The 17144-nt window shown below is 39.6% G+C and overlaps 1 long non-coding RNA gene across 17 annotated transcripts in view; it reads right to left on the bottom strand.

Annotated features, from left to right (window-relative positions):
• The window catches only part of LOC129670376 (uncharacterized), a 211189-nt gene extending 197432 nt beyond the window's left edge, over window positions 1–13757 (bottom strand). For all 17 annotated transcript variants that reach the window (XR_008719186.1, XR_008719204.1, XR_008719198.1 and 14 more), the window contains exon 1: window positions 13214–13757. This is a non-coding gene — a long non-coding RNA (uncharacterized LOC129670376). The remainder of the gene's footprint in view (window positions 1–13213) is intronic.
• Between the last annotated feature and the right edge of the window lie 3387 nt (window positions 13758–17144).

Genomic DNA, 17144 nt, shown 5'->3' with positions numbered 1-17144 from the left:
GCAGCTGCTCCAAAAGCTTTCAAGGACTTTCTTTGACCCAGGGATAGAGCAAAGACAAATACTTTCCCTCTTACAGTAGCAATTTCTTGACGTTCAGTTGTACCTGTTTCTCTCTATGCTGAGTGACAATATTATCACAGTCAACTCTCCATTACTGTGATGAAATACCCTAAAGAAACAATTTATAAAGAAGAGACATTTAGTTTGGCTCACAGTCTCAAAGAGATCAGTCCATGCAGCACCCTATGGTGGAAAGCGTATGGATGAGCAAAGTGTATGCTAGCTGAAAAGCAAAGAAAGAGAGAGAAAGAAGACACAAGGCTCACTAACCAAGCTCTCACTACTCCAGGAACCTTACTTTCTTCCTATAGGACCCGCCATTTAAAGATTCAAACCTTTCCTACGAGCAACATAGCCTAATGATTATGATTTTAGCACATGGGTGTTTGACATTTAAGATCCAAGCTTTAAAAAATAAAAAAGGGTGGGAAGGTATACGATCAGGATGTAAAGTGAATGTATAAATAAATAAATAAATAAATAAATAAATAAATAAATAAATAAATAAATAGATGAGAAAAATTAATAAAAAAAATTGATGAAAGTAAAATAAAACAAAATAAGATGTATCCAAGCTCTGATATTCCTCTGCTACGCCTATCAATAGTTGAAAATGTGAGGAAGCTGTCTGCCTCTTTCCTCATCAACGGATGCTCTGCCTTCTTTGTGTGCTCCCATTCTGGATGCTAATCCTCACTCAGCAATTTGCCAGCAGAGTTTACTGAGCAGGCTAGTTAATACTTATGCACTTTAGCTTGCTCAGTACCAGAGCGGAGATGAAATTCTTGCCACAAACTGCTCTGAGAGACACGTGGGAGCGAGTAGTCTCTGCAGCATGGTCTGGTGGGAAGAATGTTCATACACCTCGCCAGAGCCCATACAAAGCCCTGAGGTAGAGATCATTGCTTGTTAGTACTCAGTTCACAACAGAAGCCCACAGAAATGTAATGTTTGAAAAAGAATCTATTGATTTTTATTTTATGCACATTGGCATTTTGCCTGCATGTACGTCTGTGTAAGAGTGTCAGAACCCCTGGAACTGGAGTTACAGACAGTTGTGATCTGCCATGGGTGCTGGGACTAGAACCCGGGTCCTCTGGAAGAGCAGCCAGTGCTCTTAACCACTAAGCCATCTCTCCTCACCCTCCCCCACAAAATGTGTTTTTAAACGTTGATATCTGAACCTCATGAAATTAGAACAATTTAGTCAAAATATTTGGGAGTGAAGTTAGACAATTGGTAGGATTCTAAGGGCAAAACCATCTAACATGATCAGAATAAATCCCAGAACTTGGAAGATGGAGACAAAATGGTCATGAATTGGAGATCAGATCCAGGCTACTTGAAACAGTGTCTAAAGAAAAGAAACAATAAAAATCAAAATACTGTGCCAAGTAATAGTGGCCCATGCCTTTAATCCCAGCACTCAAGAGGAAGAAGCAGGGGGATCTTTGTGAGTTCAAGGCCAGCCTGGTCTACAGTCCCAGGATCGACAGGGCTATACAAAGAAACCTTATCAGGGAAGGGGGGGATTGTAAACACTAAGTTATCTCTTGAGTGCTTCATGGTCTGGTCTGTATCCCTAATAACTTTACTGACACTTTCTCTTTTGAGACAAGTTCTACAGGAGAAACGAATACACAGAAACAGCATTTGGCATGTGGATTGGATAAGAAGGTACAGTGGCCTCTTGTGTAGTTTTCCCACTTACCAACACCAGGCTGGAAAACATAAGTTAGTTGCTTGGAAAAAGAGAATAGACTATTCTCAAAAGGAAGGAGGCAGCTTCTGCCTGGATTTTTTCCCCCCTCAAACTGGTCATGTTTGCTTCTTTGCTATCCTGGATAAACAGAAAGCATAAATTGTAGGCTTTAGTTCTATAGATGAGATTTACATACCAAAAAGAGTCGCCTTCTATTAGTTTACGCATATTTTTAGTGTGGGTGATTTATGGAGAAATGTTAACCTTAAAGTTTTTTTTAAAAAAAAATTGCAAATATCTAACGTTTTCTATGATAGAGTGCAATCTAATATCTATAGAAGTGAAAATTGTGGTTGGTAAAGCATATAAACATCATGACCCCCTCCCCATCTCAGGTCAAAATCTCTGCTAATGCTGTCTATGTGTGTGCGTGGTCACGTGCGCCACCATGTCACTATTCAGTTACACAGATTGTATCTGTGTCATTAGCATCATTTTTATTTTCTGCAAATAAAGTGTTCAGTAGCCCATTTTAAATCTTCTAAAGCAACTGTGTGTTACTGAAATGGCACCTTTGTGTCTTCAAAGGGCGGGTGCAGGGCTGTCATGACTTTCCGAGACACTCCTTGACCAAATTGTCCATGCCGTTTTGCAAGCTTCTTCGTTAGCATAAAGGCTCACTGTTAAGATTTCTATATTTTATTGAGCTTATATCGAGCATATGTAATCCAGATGTTTCTTGATTTCAGAGAGCAATTTTTCTTAAATCTAGGCATGTTGCACTGAACAAGATTATTCTTTTTCATAAAAAAAAAAGAAAGCCACATTCCTTAAAAGCACAAATTCCTTTTCAGTTTTATGATTCATTAAAAATGTTTCATCCCACCGGATGTACCCAACATGAAAACATATTAGGTATCTACCTTACTTGCCTATAAAATCTAGTGACTAGATTACTGCCCAACAATCTAGGAGGAGGTCACTCCTTCTATGGACCAGGACTGAACAGCTAACCTGTGCTTTCACTGCTGACACAACTTACCACATCATATTCAGATTCTCAAATACTGTTGCTCCTCACTCATAATTATTAAATAACACCTTTAGTTCTCTCTTTTTATTTTATTTTATGTGCATTGGTGTGAGGCTGTTGGATCCCCTAGGACTGGAGTTACAGACAATTGTGAACTGCCATGTGGGCGCTGGGAATTGAACCCCAGTCCTCTGAAAAAGAAGCCAGTGCTCTTAACCACTGAGCCATCTCTTCAGCCCCTGGCCCTCTCTTTCTAATGACTAAATATTATTTAAACTTTTCTTTTCTTAATGGAAATTGTTGGGATAAGACATCAAAAGAAGTAGCATTGATTTCCTTATCTTTGCTGCACTTTGAACAGCTTTTACTGTAGACTCTGTGTTAGTGTAGACGCAACAAAGAGCTAACACAAGAATCTATTAAAACCGTCCAGACAGGGCATAAACATATGAATTCCAGTAAAAACAGAGAAACCCAGAAGCAGGGGCCATAGAGAGGATGACATATATTACCAGCCATTTTCTTGCTATGCTATTTTCCTCCTGAAAAAAGAAAAATCTATCTCTTCTCCCACTGTAGAATCCAAAACAGCCAGAGAAGAAAAAACCTGCCTGACTCACCGTGTGACTTAATATTTTCCAAGGGAGCTGTGGGAAAGCTGCTAGCAACCGTGGAGAAGGAGTGGAGGGTCCCCCACCCTGACCAAAAGATTAGGGAACAAAAATCCCTAGCCTTGTGGTACATGATTGAAAACCAGGGGTGTAGGGGTGTGTGGAGAATGTCATTCTGACCTCTGACCTGCTAAATTCCTGACTCCAGGACTGTCATCAAGGGGAGTGACCAATGTTCTCACCAACTTTTTGTCAGGGTTGCTGTCATTTGCAGGCAAAAGTAGAATAACCAAAGCAGAGTAGATGGATTTGAATATGATACTGCTCAACGTATGTGATCTATAGTCCTCGATCAATGACCAATACAGATCATGAGGAAGAGGCGAACACATAGAGTAACTCACAGGATGTTTAAGTCAAAGGCTCAGGTCATATGAGAGAGTGTTATTATCTACTAAAGGAAGGATGGCTACGTGTAAAAGAATGTAGTGGGAAGATGGAAGTATGATTAGTGTCATTAGGCACATATTAAGACATATTAATATTTTCTTCTCTGGAACTGTCACAAAGCTGCAACGATTAAACATGTAGAATAAATATATTTACTCTTACTTGGATAGGATATTTCTATACTTAAATTTTTAATATACATGATTTTGTTTAATCCTGACTAAGTTATCAAAACACCAACAACACCTCTATTTACAATTATTTTATTTAGTATTCCTCAGTGATGTGTGTGTATGCGTGTGTGTGTGTGTGTGTGTGTGTGTGTGTACGTGTGTGGGCACTTCTGTACCACAGTGACTGTTGCAGATCAGAAGACAATGTTATGGAACTGATACTCTTCCTCCATCTTGATATGGGTTCCTGGGATTAAATCATCATGCTTGTGTGACTAGTGACTTTACATTCTGAGCCATTTTGCAATGTCTTCTTTTTAAAAATTCATATTTATCTCAAATCCAGCATAACCATACCAAAGCATGTAGTTTTCCACCCACCCGCTGATTTCTCCTTCTATATGTAATATAGACGATTAAGCCCATAATTCAATTCGACTGAAATGCAGTAGACTTACGATTAATGTCTAGGAACACAATGTTTAAAGGACACATTAAAAGATTTGGTTTCTTTGTTTTTCAATAGAGGGTTTCTCTGTGTAGCCTTGGCTGTCCTGGACTGTTTTGTTGGCCAGCCTGGTCTCAAACTCACAGTGATTCTTCTGCCTCTGCCTCCCTGAGTCTGGGTACTGGGAGTACAGGTGTGTGCCACCATTCCCAGCTTACACTGAAAGATTTCAGTGAAGGACTAAGAAAGAATAACAAAAACAACAACAACAAAAAAAAATGAAATGAACTAAGAAAGACATAAAAGAAGCCAGAGAAAATACTCAGGAGTATAAAATGCCACTTAGAGGGTCTTACAATCAGAGTCCAGAAAGGATCAGCCATTTCCTCAGATAGAGACAGCTGGGCATCCAGAAGGCTCAGTGATAACGACCAACACTCAGTGATAACTACCCCATATTATAAAAATTCCATGTTTACTACTTAAGAAGATATTTTATATTTTAATAATCTCTATAAGTAAAATTTAAAAATATTAGAGGTTATTTTAAGTAAAATTAAGAGTGAAATAAGATCACAGATCTTTTATCCAATCTTCAACAAAGGTATCCATTATAGTTAAGGAATAGGAATAGTTAAGTTATAGGAAAAAGGAATTAGCAGCAGAAAGAAGCTTAAAGAAGAAAAATGGTTTGCCAAAATCCTCCAATAGCAGGGGTAGAATGAAAAATTCATTGTCCAGCAGATGGAAACCAATCTAAACACCACTTGTATATCCTGGAGTCAATATATGAATGAAAAATTGAATCAACAAGAACCTCAATAATAGTACCAAACTATAACAGAGAAAAAAAAATAGTAAAAGAATTAAGAGGCAATTCTTGAAAGAGTCTCAGTGTCTCAGGAACAGAAGGCCCCTACTGAGATTCCAAGATTGCACTGAAAAAGGTGGACAGGGCTGCAACATTTTCGGTGATTCCGTTTTGGTCTCTGAGCAGAAATGAAGGTAGAAGGAGAAGGGAAAATGATTGCAAACTAGTAAAGCCGTTTGCTTTCAGAAGGTAAGGAGGGCCCTAACAGAACTGAAACCAAGAAAGGGTGCACAAGAAGACGTCCTGTGTTTTTGAAGGAGGCCATGGAGTTAGGGACAGAGGTTAGGAGATAGCCTTTCCAGCTAGGAAGCATTAACCACCCCACGAATGTTCACTTGGGTTTTCTACTCTGACATGGAGAAATATTAGGACTAGAACCCAAGAAGAGACAGTGTGGTTCAGAATGAAATACAGGCTCTAGAGGTCACTGCCCAAAAGAAAGGCCCACCTTCAGCCTCGAGAGACCTCTATTGCCCTCACCATTCCCATCCAGTACAGATACGCATCTGCGAATTACCGGCTCGAGTCCCTCAGTGTAGGGGGGAAGCAGATCAACACGCAATTTCCGCCCCTTGACCTTTAAATTGTCCTCGTGTGCGGGATGTGGTGTGCGCATGCAGCACGTTGTCTGTGGTGTTTGTGCTTATTGGTCTGAGTGTGCACACATACGCTCGTGTGCATACGGAGAACAGGGGTGGATAACTTTTGTCTGGCTCAACTACCTTCCTCCTTATTCTCTTGCAGCAGGGTCTCTCGTTGAACCTGGACGTCAACAATTCTACTAGATTTGTCGGCTGCCCAGCATCAGGGATTGCCTGTCTCTGCCCCCGCCTCCGTTGCTGTGGTAATAGGTGTGTACCACCACACTCAGCTTTTTACTTGAGTGCAAGTATCCGAACTCACACTTGTGTGGGATAGGGACTTGACAAACGAGCCGTCTCCACTGCCCTACTTTCAGTGTTAGTACACTCTAGGCCTCGACCTGATTCTATCCTTTGTCCCTACCCTTGTGCTAATCCTAGCACAGCAGTAACTATCGCCTTTATGTAATAGGGAAAATATTAGAAAATGTTAATCATGCCCACTTTCTCCCTGGGTTAAGGATTAATAATACACACAGCGTGTGCCTTGCAAGAGCTAACACAGAGACAGAAATGTGTTACACTGTTATTTTGTATTCAGAAAGTAAGGTTTATGTTTCTCTGGCTGTCTTATATAGTCACAGTACGTTGCTTCACTATTGCTCCTTTCAAAATGCTTCAAAAGCACGGGAGGAATAATATTGACGGTATGTTTCTGTGTTGCTGAAACTCTGACATTAAGTAAAAGAAAAAAGAAGTGTCTTATATACTACTGCATCTTCAAGTTGGTTTCTCAAAGAAGTTTAATTTAGTATTATGGGATTTAGCATATTTTAACAAAATTTCAGTGCTGACTTTGCAATTATGTCCTTTTCTCTTAACTATAGCAAACATATAATGTGTCCAGCCTACCTAGAAAGAACAGTGCCCTTGGATGTTTGGTAACTGGGTAGATATTTATTGTAACATCCCATACTCTCTATGTAAACACTTGAAATTACCAGCTATTCATAACTGTGGCCTGGCATGTTCATGAAATTAAACAAAGTAATTAATTTAGTTCCAGGCATTAAACAAGAAAATACGCAGGGCTGTTGGGGCAACACACACATTTGAAAGTCATAGAATTATTACAATAACAAAAACTATGTAGCCTGCAGAAACAAAGTGACTTTTAAATTATTTTGTCAAAGAAATACATTTAATTTACCATTAGTAGCCTCAAAGATACAAATTTTAATATTTCTTTCTTCCATTATCAGGCTACTTTCCATATTTATTGACTATAATTATTGCTGGTGAGAACCCAGCTAAACCAGGGCCTGTGGGAAGCATCATTTTTTATGTGTGCAAGTCCCCTTTTTCCACAGAGGCAAAGCGCCCAACAAGACAACACCGCTCAGAACAACCTGCTATCTAGAGCACACATCATTTAAGGAACAGTGAGTGATTAATATAAACGAAGAAAATAAGCAGGAAAACAAAAAGTGGGGGAACCTACCTTTTCTAAATAGCCCAGCTAGGGCATTTGTCTTGGTAGCATGGTCAATCTATAAATGAGAAAAGAAGGCTATCCTTTGGAGAGGTCTTCTTAAATTTTTATGTGGGAAAAAAAATGTGGCTTAGTTTGGATTAACAGTGAAAATTCTAATGTAAATAAATACATATATTCAAACACACATATATGTGTGATGAGCTGAGTATCTAAGAGTTTGATATATTTAAAAATTAGGTGTCCGTTAAAAAGCTCTATGACCACCTCTGAAAGACTCTACCCTGCAGGGTATCAAAGCAAATGCTGAGACTTCCGGCCAAACTTTGAACTTCGGCCCAGAGTTCAGGGAATCTTAGGAAGGAGCTTGGGCACATTCACCTGGAAAGGCCTTCTTTTCCGCCGTGTGTTGGGGTGCAGGAATTGAACCACAGTCCTCTGGAAGAGCAGCAGGTGCCCTTAACCATGTACACGGGGGATACAAAGTGAATAAACTGGAATTAATAAAAATAAAAATAATCAAAAAAATGTTATTACAATAGAAGCTTATTGCTTTTCACAAAAAAAAAAAAACTCTATGGCAAGAAACAGTTCCATCTCTGAAACATGAATGAGTAATTCTAAGATTTATGTTTTATTTCTGAAATGATATTCAATAAATAATCAATGTATATCTTGCATGTTTTGGCATTTCGTAAATATTTTAGGGTAAAAAGAAAGACAGAAGAAAGTGGAGAAGAGAAGAAAGACGAAAGGAAGGAAGGAAGGAAGGAAGGAAGGAAGGAAGGAAGGAAGGAAGGAAGGAAAGGAAAGGAAAGGAAGAAAGGAAAGGAGAAGAGGCCATTGTAGATGATGGTAGGGGAAAGAAGAAGCCTGGCCCTGCTGTTTCCACACTAAGGGCCATGGCAAGCAGCGTGGGACCCCTCCACAGTTAAAGGCAGCCTCTATCAATTTTCTCAAGTCCTTGCTGTATACTTTCTAACCAATGACTTCATAGCTACATTGAGCTCCCTCTTTCATGTCAACTGAACTAAGGTTAAGGTTGCCAGGTGAGGCAGACAAACTTGAGTTGCTTTTCCTCTTGCCCCTGATATTTGTGAAGATGAAGTATAAGAAATTTAACACATCAAAACTTGTTTATTTAACCTAGAACCCCTGCACAATGGCAGCTCAGTTTCCAAATGGGCTCCCTAGTAAGGGGAACAGCGTCTGTCTCTGACATGAACTTAGTGGCTGGGCTTTGATCACCTCCTCCTGAGGGGAGAGGAGCAGCCTGACCAGGCCACAGAGGAAGGCAATGCAGACAGTCCTGATGAGACCTGATAGGCTAGGGTCAGATGGAAGGGGAGGAGGTCCTCCCCTATCAGTGGACTGGGGAAGGGGCATGGGAGGGCAAGATTAGGAAGGGAAGAGGGAGGGGGCTACAACTGGGATACAAAGTGAATAAATTTTAATAAATAAATAAAAATGTTTTAAAAACTCGTTTATTAATGCCATTTCCCTCCTTACACAAGTGAAACACACACAGTTACATAAAGCCAATAAATGAATCAACTAGGCCATGAAAACTCCTTTGTAACTTTTATGGCTTGTGAAGATTATCCTAGAATTCTGAAGATTGAAAACAGTTTGCTTTCTAACAGTCAAAACTTGGGGGTTTTCTGGACTGTAGTGTTGTGATTGCTGAATTGGTTGGTTTGGGCTTTGTTGGTTTTGTTTTTGTCTTCTGTTTTGTGGGGGATTTGTTTGTTTGTTTGTTATCTTTCTCTTAATGCTTCTCCATTACAATTAAAAGTGAAATAAAATTAAAGGAAATTAGAATTAAAATTAAAATTAAAGGAAATTAAAAGCAGAATTCAAGAACACTATTTTCCTTCTAACAAAGTATCTACTTTCTTAGCCTGGAAGGAATATTGAGCTGTTACAAGGAATTTTTTTTTTTTTTTGTAATTCTAAATAGTTCCTACTATTACATTAAAACAAAATACTCAAACTATATGGAAACTGCAGGAGGGAACCTTCTATTCCTTGTGCCACAGAAAAGTCTAGTGAATTGTGTGTTTCTTCTTCCCATGAGCACTTTGCCCAAGCAAATCCCATAGGATTTGGCAGGATCCAAGCCCACTCAGGTGCTACTCCATTTTGCAAGGCACCACTAAGCCCTCCTCCACTCAAAACATGCCAAGTTATAAATGAGAACATCAAATGACTACTGCAAACCAAACCATGAACATCTTTCTCCTTCACTAACTTGATCCGTGGAATTCGGGGTCTTATTTTTCAATACCATGTCCAACCCACTATGACTACTTAAACATCAAAACCTGCTTTCTCTTACAGTCTGTTTTCTCCATCATCACAAAAGAACTAGTCAAATTCTGTACCTGCTTTGAGATAGTGTTTTGCAATAAACAAATTTTCCAGGGAAATGTTCTGTGTATGAAACTGGTCCATGAGAATCACCAGATACTAAAGTGGCCAAAGAATATTTTTTTCTTGCTTCCTGTGCTAACTTATCATGTATCTTCAGCCTGCTTCTATTCTTTGGGTTATACAGGGGTCAGACCGGCTAGAGGCTGGACTAATTATGGCCCTTAATTCTGGTGCCTACCTATAGTACAGGAAACCATGAAGTGATTTAGATGACAACTATGCTATTTACATAAAACAGAAGAATAAATGAGTCAATTAATCTAAATAAATTTCTATTTAAATTATTATATATATATATGGGTTTGAGGGATTCTAATTAAATAATTTTATTCTTCCAGTATTTTTATTTTTTCCAGTGCTTAATTTGCATTTTGTTATTAAGATATTGCTAAGAAAATACAGAGTACATACTTTTTTAGAATATCCTTACAAACCAGATTTATTGCATATTTCTACTTCATGTTGGCTGCAGTTGAATAGTTGCAACAGAAAAAACAAAGAATGGAAAGAAAAGGGGAGAGGTGTTACAAGACAGTAAACGAATATCCAGGGTGAAATTATTTCTCCATAAGGGAATATGTATAAATAAGTCAAAATGACATCACTCTGTGAAATTAAAAGTAAGATTTGATTTATTGAAAAGGAATAAAAATATAAACAACATAGAGTATTATATAACATATGTCTGTTCTATGCGTATCTTATTACCCAATGTATTGTGTTAGTAAGATTGCAGCAGAAACCTAGAATAATCAGAAGCAGCTTTTAGATGGGAAAATAGCCTCTTTATCCCATTTAAACCCAGAGGGGTAATCTGTAGGCATCATGTAGCAATGCCAGAACATTCTCTTTCTGTCTGTCTGTCTGTATCTCTCTCTCTCTCTCTCTCAAGAGAATGCTCATCTTTCACTGATCAGAGCGAATGCCACCCATGTAGCGGGGCTATCTAAGCCAAGTTCCTAATGGTAACAGACACAGAATCCTTCTCCAATGGAGGGCTTGGTTTCCTTCTGACCAGAACTTGCTCTCTATATCTCGTCTACCTGAATGGTGGCGTTACCTTTTAACAAGAGACACAAACAAGGTGCACACACAGGTTTGCTTTGTCCAACTCTGTGCGTTGTGTTTGCTGACTGCTTCGGCAGTTGTCTGTCTTCCGGGTGCTGCTTCCTCCACAGTTGGGTAACAGACTGAGCAGCCATTTTCATTTTAATCACTGATTTTTCCCTTTAAAAGTTTAAATGCGATTAAAGCCCTCTGCGATTAAAGACATCCGAATACTTATAACACAAAGTTGGTAAGATTTCCGCTAGGTTTTTCTCCTCCCATCTTTATTGTTTCTTTATGGCTCATGACTTAAAATAAAATAATAAATGAAGACTGATGCCATGATGGTCCTTCTGGAAAAGCAGCAGTTATTTCCTGAATTTAGACACACACACACACACAAACTTGCTCACATTTAACACATTAGGAAGACTGCACACAGAAATCTCTGAACACAAGTTGGGTCTCAGTGCTATCTACGAGGGTGAGATGGGAAGTCCATGCAGTGTCACTCTTTTTTAGTTATTCTATTGTTTTTAGTTGTGGATGGAGAGGTGTATTTACACACGCGACTGCAGGTGCCTGTGAGAGTCAGTCCTGAACAGGGTGTGGAAGACACCGTGGAACTGGAGTTGTAGGCAGTTGTGAGTTATAGGTGCTGGGTAACAAACGTGGGTTCTCTGCATGAGCAACCATTCACTCTCAACCGCTGAGTCATTTCTCCAGTCCCTAAGCAGTAAAAATCTTCGTACACACTCCTGAGGCAGCAATTCCCACAGAACCAAATGTTTGGGAGGCTGAGGCCAAAGGAAGATTTGAGCCTAACATGCTGGGAACACAATCATCTCTTTCTTAACCTTTTTTAACCTTCATTCCAACCTGACCCTTTTTCTTCTCTCCCCAAGAACCCTTCTTGTAGTTTCAGACAATATACATAGTCTATAGCTGAGGGAAAATGAATTACATTTGCCTTTTCCATTCTGGCTTATTTCACTTAACATGGAGTTTTCCGCCTCCATCCATTTTTCTGCCAATGGTTTTGTTAATCTTTGTTGCTGAGTTACACTCCTTTGTGTACACACCACATTTCCTTCTGTGTCTTCATCCATTTATAGGCACTCAGGCTGACTCTATGACTTGTGTATTGTTAATAGCAATAAGCAGGGATGTTCATTATCTCTATTGTAAGCTGACTTTTTTATTCATTCAGGTATATACCCAAGAGAGTACAGCTGGATTGTATAGTACTTCTAGTTTTAGGATTTGGGCAGGGGGTGGGGGAGCTTTATACTGATTTCAATAGTCTGTGAATTTACAATGCCACTAACAGCACATAGGGGCCCTTCATCTCCACATCTTTAATAGCATTTGTTATTTTTGTTATTTTGTCCATAGCTATGACTGAGTAAGAGGGAATCTCAATGTAGTTTCTTTCAAATTTATGATTTCTTCATCTTTATTTTGCACATATCAGTGTTTTGTCTGTGGGTATGTATGCGCGGCAAATGTATGCCTGGTTCCTGAGGATGTCAAAAGAGTCAGAGGACATCTGGAACTGCAGTTACAGGTGGTTGTGATCTGCTATGTGGGTACTGGAAACTGAATCCAGATCATGGGCGAGAGAAGCCAGGGCCATTACAACTGAACCGTTACATCTGGACCCTCAGTGTGGATTGACTGGCCTTCCTCTGATGGCTAGAGATGTTGACCTTCCCTCTGGGGCTTGAATAGAAGAGTCTCAGATGCAGTCAGGAGGCTGAGCTGGACCAGAATGTGTCGTAGAAGACCCCTCAGAAGCTGGGACAGTTGCTCAGTCACATGTCCAGCAAACATGTTAGGCTGACTAACTCTCATGTCTCACCTGTGATCAAACACTAGACCAAAGTGTATTACTATTTCCACTTACTCTGTGAGGCCTACTGCCTTACTTCTCTGATTGTAAGTCCTTGTATATCAATGATTGGTCAGTATATTGTGTTGCTATTCTTAATATTTAAAAAGCCCCCTCACTGAATCAACGGCAGACAGAGAAATTGCAAAAATTGTTCCTTATCCTAGGTGGACACAAGAATCACTTTTACTGATTTTCCAAATGCTGTAGGCCCCACTACCAAGATACTTACTCGAAGGACAGGAGTCATGTCTAGAGAACAATTAGGACGCTCCAAAAACAATTGCTAACTCACAGTTCAAGCTGAAAGGAAATAGAGCCCAAATCCTATAACTCAGGCTTCACACTCTGCATAAAGTAAACAGACATTCTACAAGGAAGCATGTCCTTCCAAACTGATAAATGTTTAAGTCAGACCTACCTTCTTGTCATTCCTGAGCATCAGTACACCATTAATCTTCCATGCCTTTAAGTCATGTTAATCTCTGTGCTGAATTGTCCTTTCTTGTTGTTTTCTATGTACCTCAAAATAGTCATTACAAGAGCAATATTCATTTACAGGTCACAGTAGGCTTTCCTTGGCACTTCTCCACAGTTGCAACACTGAGAGACAAACATGTTCCCTATTTCAACTTTCTGATCCAGAAACTGAAGCTCATCCATGATTGGTAACGTAACCAGTATGTGAGCTGCTGTGGGACGCCGATGAGGATCAGCCAGAAGTAGGAAGCTGAACCAGGTCTTTCAACATCAAAGTCCAAGACAGCTTTCATTTGCTTCGCTTTGTTGTCATTCAGTGTTCTCATCACTCTGTAAAGTTGAGACTCTGACCAAATAACATGCCAAAACCTTTTCCAGAATGTTCCCAATCATTGCACCTAGTTTGTAATGGCTAATAACAATTGCTGGATGGTCCACCAGGCTCTGTGCTCAGAGGGCCAGCCACATGTCTTAGCTCTCCTTTGCCAAAGGGGAGAAAGCAAGCAAGTCTTATTGAAGTCAAAGAATTTGCAGAGATGGCCCAGCTAATAAGTGGCAGAGCTGAGCCACTGATTACAGAGTTCATGCACTTGACCTTTGTACAATACTCCCATCCCTACCAGCCATCATATTTTTAAAGTGTTATGGTTAATTATTAACATGCATTTCTCTTTTCTACACCAGAATTCTTTGGGCGTAAGAAAATTCTCCGAACACGCATCATAATCCAAACATCCATAATACTTTAGCTATCTCATAAATACCCAGCACGTTTATTCATCTGAATCTGACAAGAATGGGGTCAGAATCTTTAAGAACCAAATGCTCAGAAGAGGAATATTCGATTTAATCAGTTTAATTCAATTTTTCTTTCATTCCATTATGCCTTGTCAAATTTGTCTAGGACAAAATACTTTATGAATGTTTTTAGATGCCAAGCCTCCCTCAGCTTGCTTTCTCGGGAACACCAGGAGAGAGAAAGTGTTGGATTACATCTAGGAAAGTGTAAATTGTTGATAAATTTTTACTGCTTTCTTGCCTTATCTCTTGCTAACAAGACACCAATGGATACTAAAAAGTATCCTTTCTAGAAAGTCTTCATCTCAAAATAATTTTGTTTTGTTTTTGTAATAATGTATGTGTTTTCTCGGGCAGCCTTGTCTCCTGACCACTGTAGGTCTGCCGTAATTAGGGTAGATAGTGTGAAATATGAGTGCATTAAGGAATATTGAGGTTCCTGAGCACTACCAGGCAAATGATATCCTTCTTCTCCCAAAACCTCTTGTTTCTAAAAGAACCTACACCAGTCTCTGAACTCCTTGTCCATGTTTCTTCTTTATTGAACTCACTCACATTTGTTCTTATATTCTTATATCCACCACCCCACCCCACCCGTCCCTTATTTTCAATGTTTTGACCTGGATCTCTTGATGGTTTTCACGATGCAAACCTGCCTGGCTTACAGGTGGTTCTCATTGCAGCCCATTTAGGAATATCAACAGTGGTTCTGCAACAGCAGCTCTGTTCACCCAAACAGCTTGTGACAGTCCATGCAAAGATTTTTATCTCTTTACATAAAACTCCATCAATGTTGCAGGCTCGGATGCAGAAATTTTAAGCCATGTGTTTTTGATACAGAAGGTTTTTCCCCTAAGGCTTAGAATCAAAGAGAGACATCACAGCCTCCTCATTCTTTCAATGGCAAAAAGTTCATTCACACAACAGTCATTTGAGAGCGAGTCTTCAAAAAGCCCTCTTATCAGTTCCGCCTAAAATTAGCAAGATTGCAACGGGTGCTCACACAGAAGGAAAACTCAGTGGATCACTCTTGTCCAAGGACATTCAACAATTTATATCTGTTGTTTTTCAGTAGCAATACTACCTTTTGTTCCTTTATTTCTCTTATTTATTTGTTTGTTTGAAGCAAGTAAACAAGCTTGGCCAGGAACTAGCTGTGTAGACAAGGTTGCTCTCAAACTCACAGAGATCCTCCTGCCTCTACCTCCTGAGTGTTCAGTTAATTTTGTGTGCCACCATGCCTGGCTACAGTAACACTTTTGGAAAACATTTGTTTATTTTGATTTTGTCTTTTTTAATGTGTATTTTGTCCTTTTTCATGCATGATTACTATACTTGCATTATTTCCACCCCAGCTTCTACCTGCTCCAACTTCTCTTGTGTCTCCCCAACTCCCTCTCTAATTCATGACCTGTTCTTCTTTAATTACATGCATTCACACATATATACACATACATATACGTGTGTGTGTGTGTGTGTGTGTGTGTGTGTGTGTGTGTGTATAGACGACCTGCAATGCTTTTAGTGTTGCTCGTATATAGGTGTGTTTAGGGTTGAGCACTTGAGATTAGATACCCTATCAGGAGGCTCGTTGATAGAGAAGACTGATTCTCCCTCTCTTAATAGCCATTAATTGCCAGTAGCTCTTCATCTATCAGTGAGGCCTTTTAAGATTTCCCCCATTCATTTTGGTATGTCAAGTGATGTTTCATTACACAGGCCATGTCTAGGTGACCGTATTGTTGAGATTTCATAGGTGCACTGTCCCTGTTGTGTAAATTGACACTGTCTCAGAGCAGACATCTGGCCTTCTGGCTCTTAAAAACCTTTGCACCATGCCTCTCTTCTGTGGTGTTTTCCTGGGCCTTGGGTATAAGGGTTGTATTATACATATATAGCATTTGAGGTGGCAAACACACAGTCAGTTATTCTCTGCACTTTGACCAGTTGTAGATCTCTGTAACAGTTTCCATCTGCTGCTAAAGGGAGCTAATTTAACTAGAGAGTCTGTGCTTCTCTGCAGGTATGAAGATAAGTTTTTAGAATGGACTTAGAAATTATACCGGTTCAGGGAAATGGTGGTAGCCAGTTTTCCTCTAAGTTCGGTAGCCTCACCAGCTATGAGATTTTTTTTTTCTTTTTGTACGAGATGGATTTCATTGTTAGATGTATTAAACCAATGAGATCAAGCCCTAAAGAGATTAAGTGAACCATGGTTGGCCCACAGCTATTAACTATGGAGCTGAGATGTGAATACAGGTACGAGCCAGTCAGGCTTGTAAACACATGAATCACTGCCCAAGATGCTGCCTGCTCCTCAATACACAAGATGGCCATTTGGCATCAGTCGGGGTTCAGAGAGAGTACTGACAGTTTTTTCCCTGTGCACAAGACACACAAAACAGCTACACTCAGAACATGCTTCTCCCATCTTCTTTGGGCCTCGGTGAATCTAGAAAGACTATGAGATCAACAGTGACCTCCCGTGATCAAATAGTCTTGACAAGGCTCTCCTGGAACCTAATAGTCATCAGTTTAGTCTCTCCACCACCTTCTTTTAAATTATTTTACCCAGCATCCTGTGGCTATGCAGTAAAAACAGCCCTGGCTTTAGCATCTTAAAAATAAATTTTCATGTCAATTCTCTTCCATCTCTTTCCCCTACCCCACATAAAAGCCTTCCCAAATTCCTAATTCTACTGGCCTGATGAATAGGAAATTCCCTAATAATTTGCAATATATCTTTCAAAGTACCTTTTTGTGTGTGTGTGTGGGGGGGGTGTCTAACATTATATGGAGAGACTCTGAGAGCAAAGCCAAGGTTCCAAAACTGCTTTCTGCAATACAGTGACAGGTAATTTAAGATCTGAAAAAAAAAAAAAAAAACTTTTGCCCCAGATAATACTTGAAAAACGCAGCCTCACATAAAGTCATTCTTGCTCTCTTTTAAATCTGCGCTGAGCACTCAAGCCTTTGCTTCCCAGCCTAAATACACTATCATATATAATGTTCAAGGAAATGTTGGCTTAGAAACGTGTGCAATGGAATCAGGCTCTCTGGAAGTTGCCTTGGTT

Source organism: Psammomys obesus, unplaced genomic scaffold (assembly GCF_907164565.1).
Source record: "Psammomys obesus unplaced genomic scaffold, mPsaObe1.curated_primary_1811, whole genome shotgun sequence".
NCBI lineage: Eukaryota > Metazoa > Chordata > Mammalia > Rodentia > Muridae > Psammomys > Psammomys obesus.
This window is presented reverse-complemented; position numbering and strand designations above follow the sequence as displayed.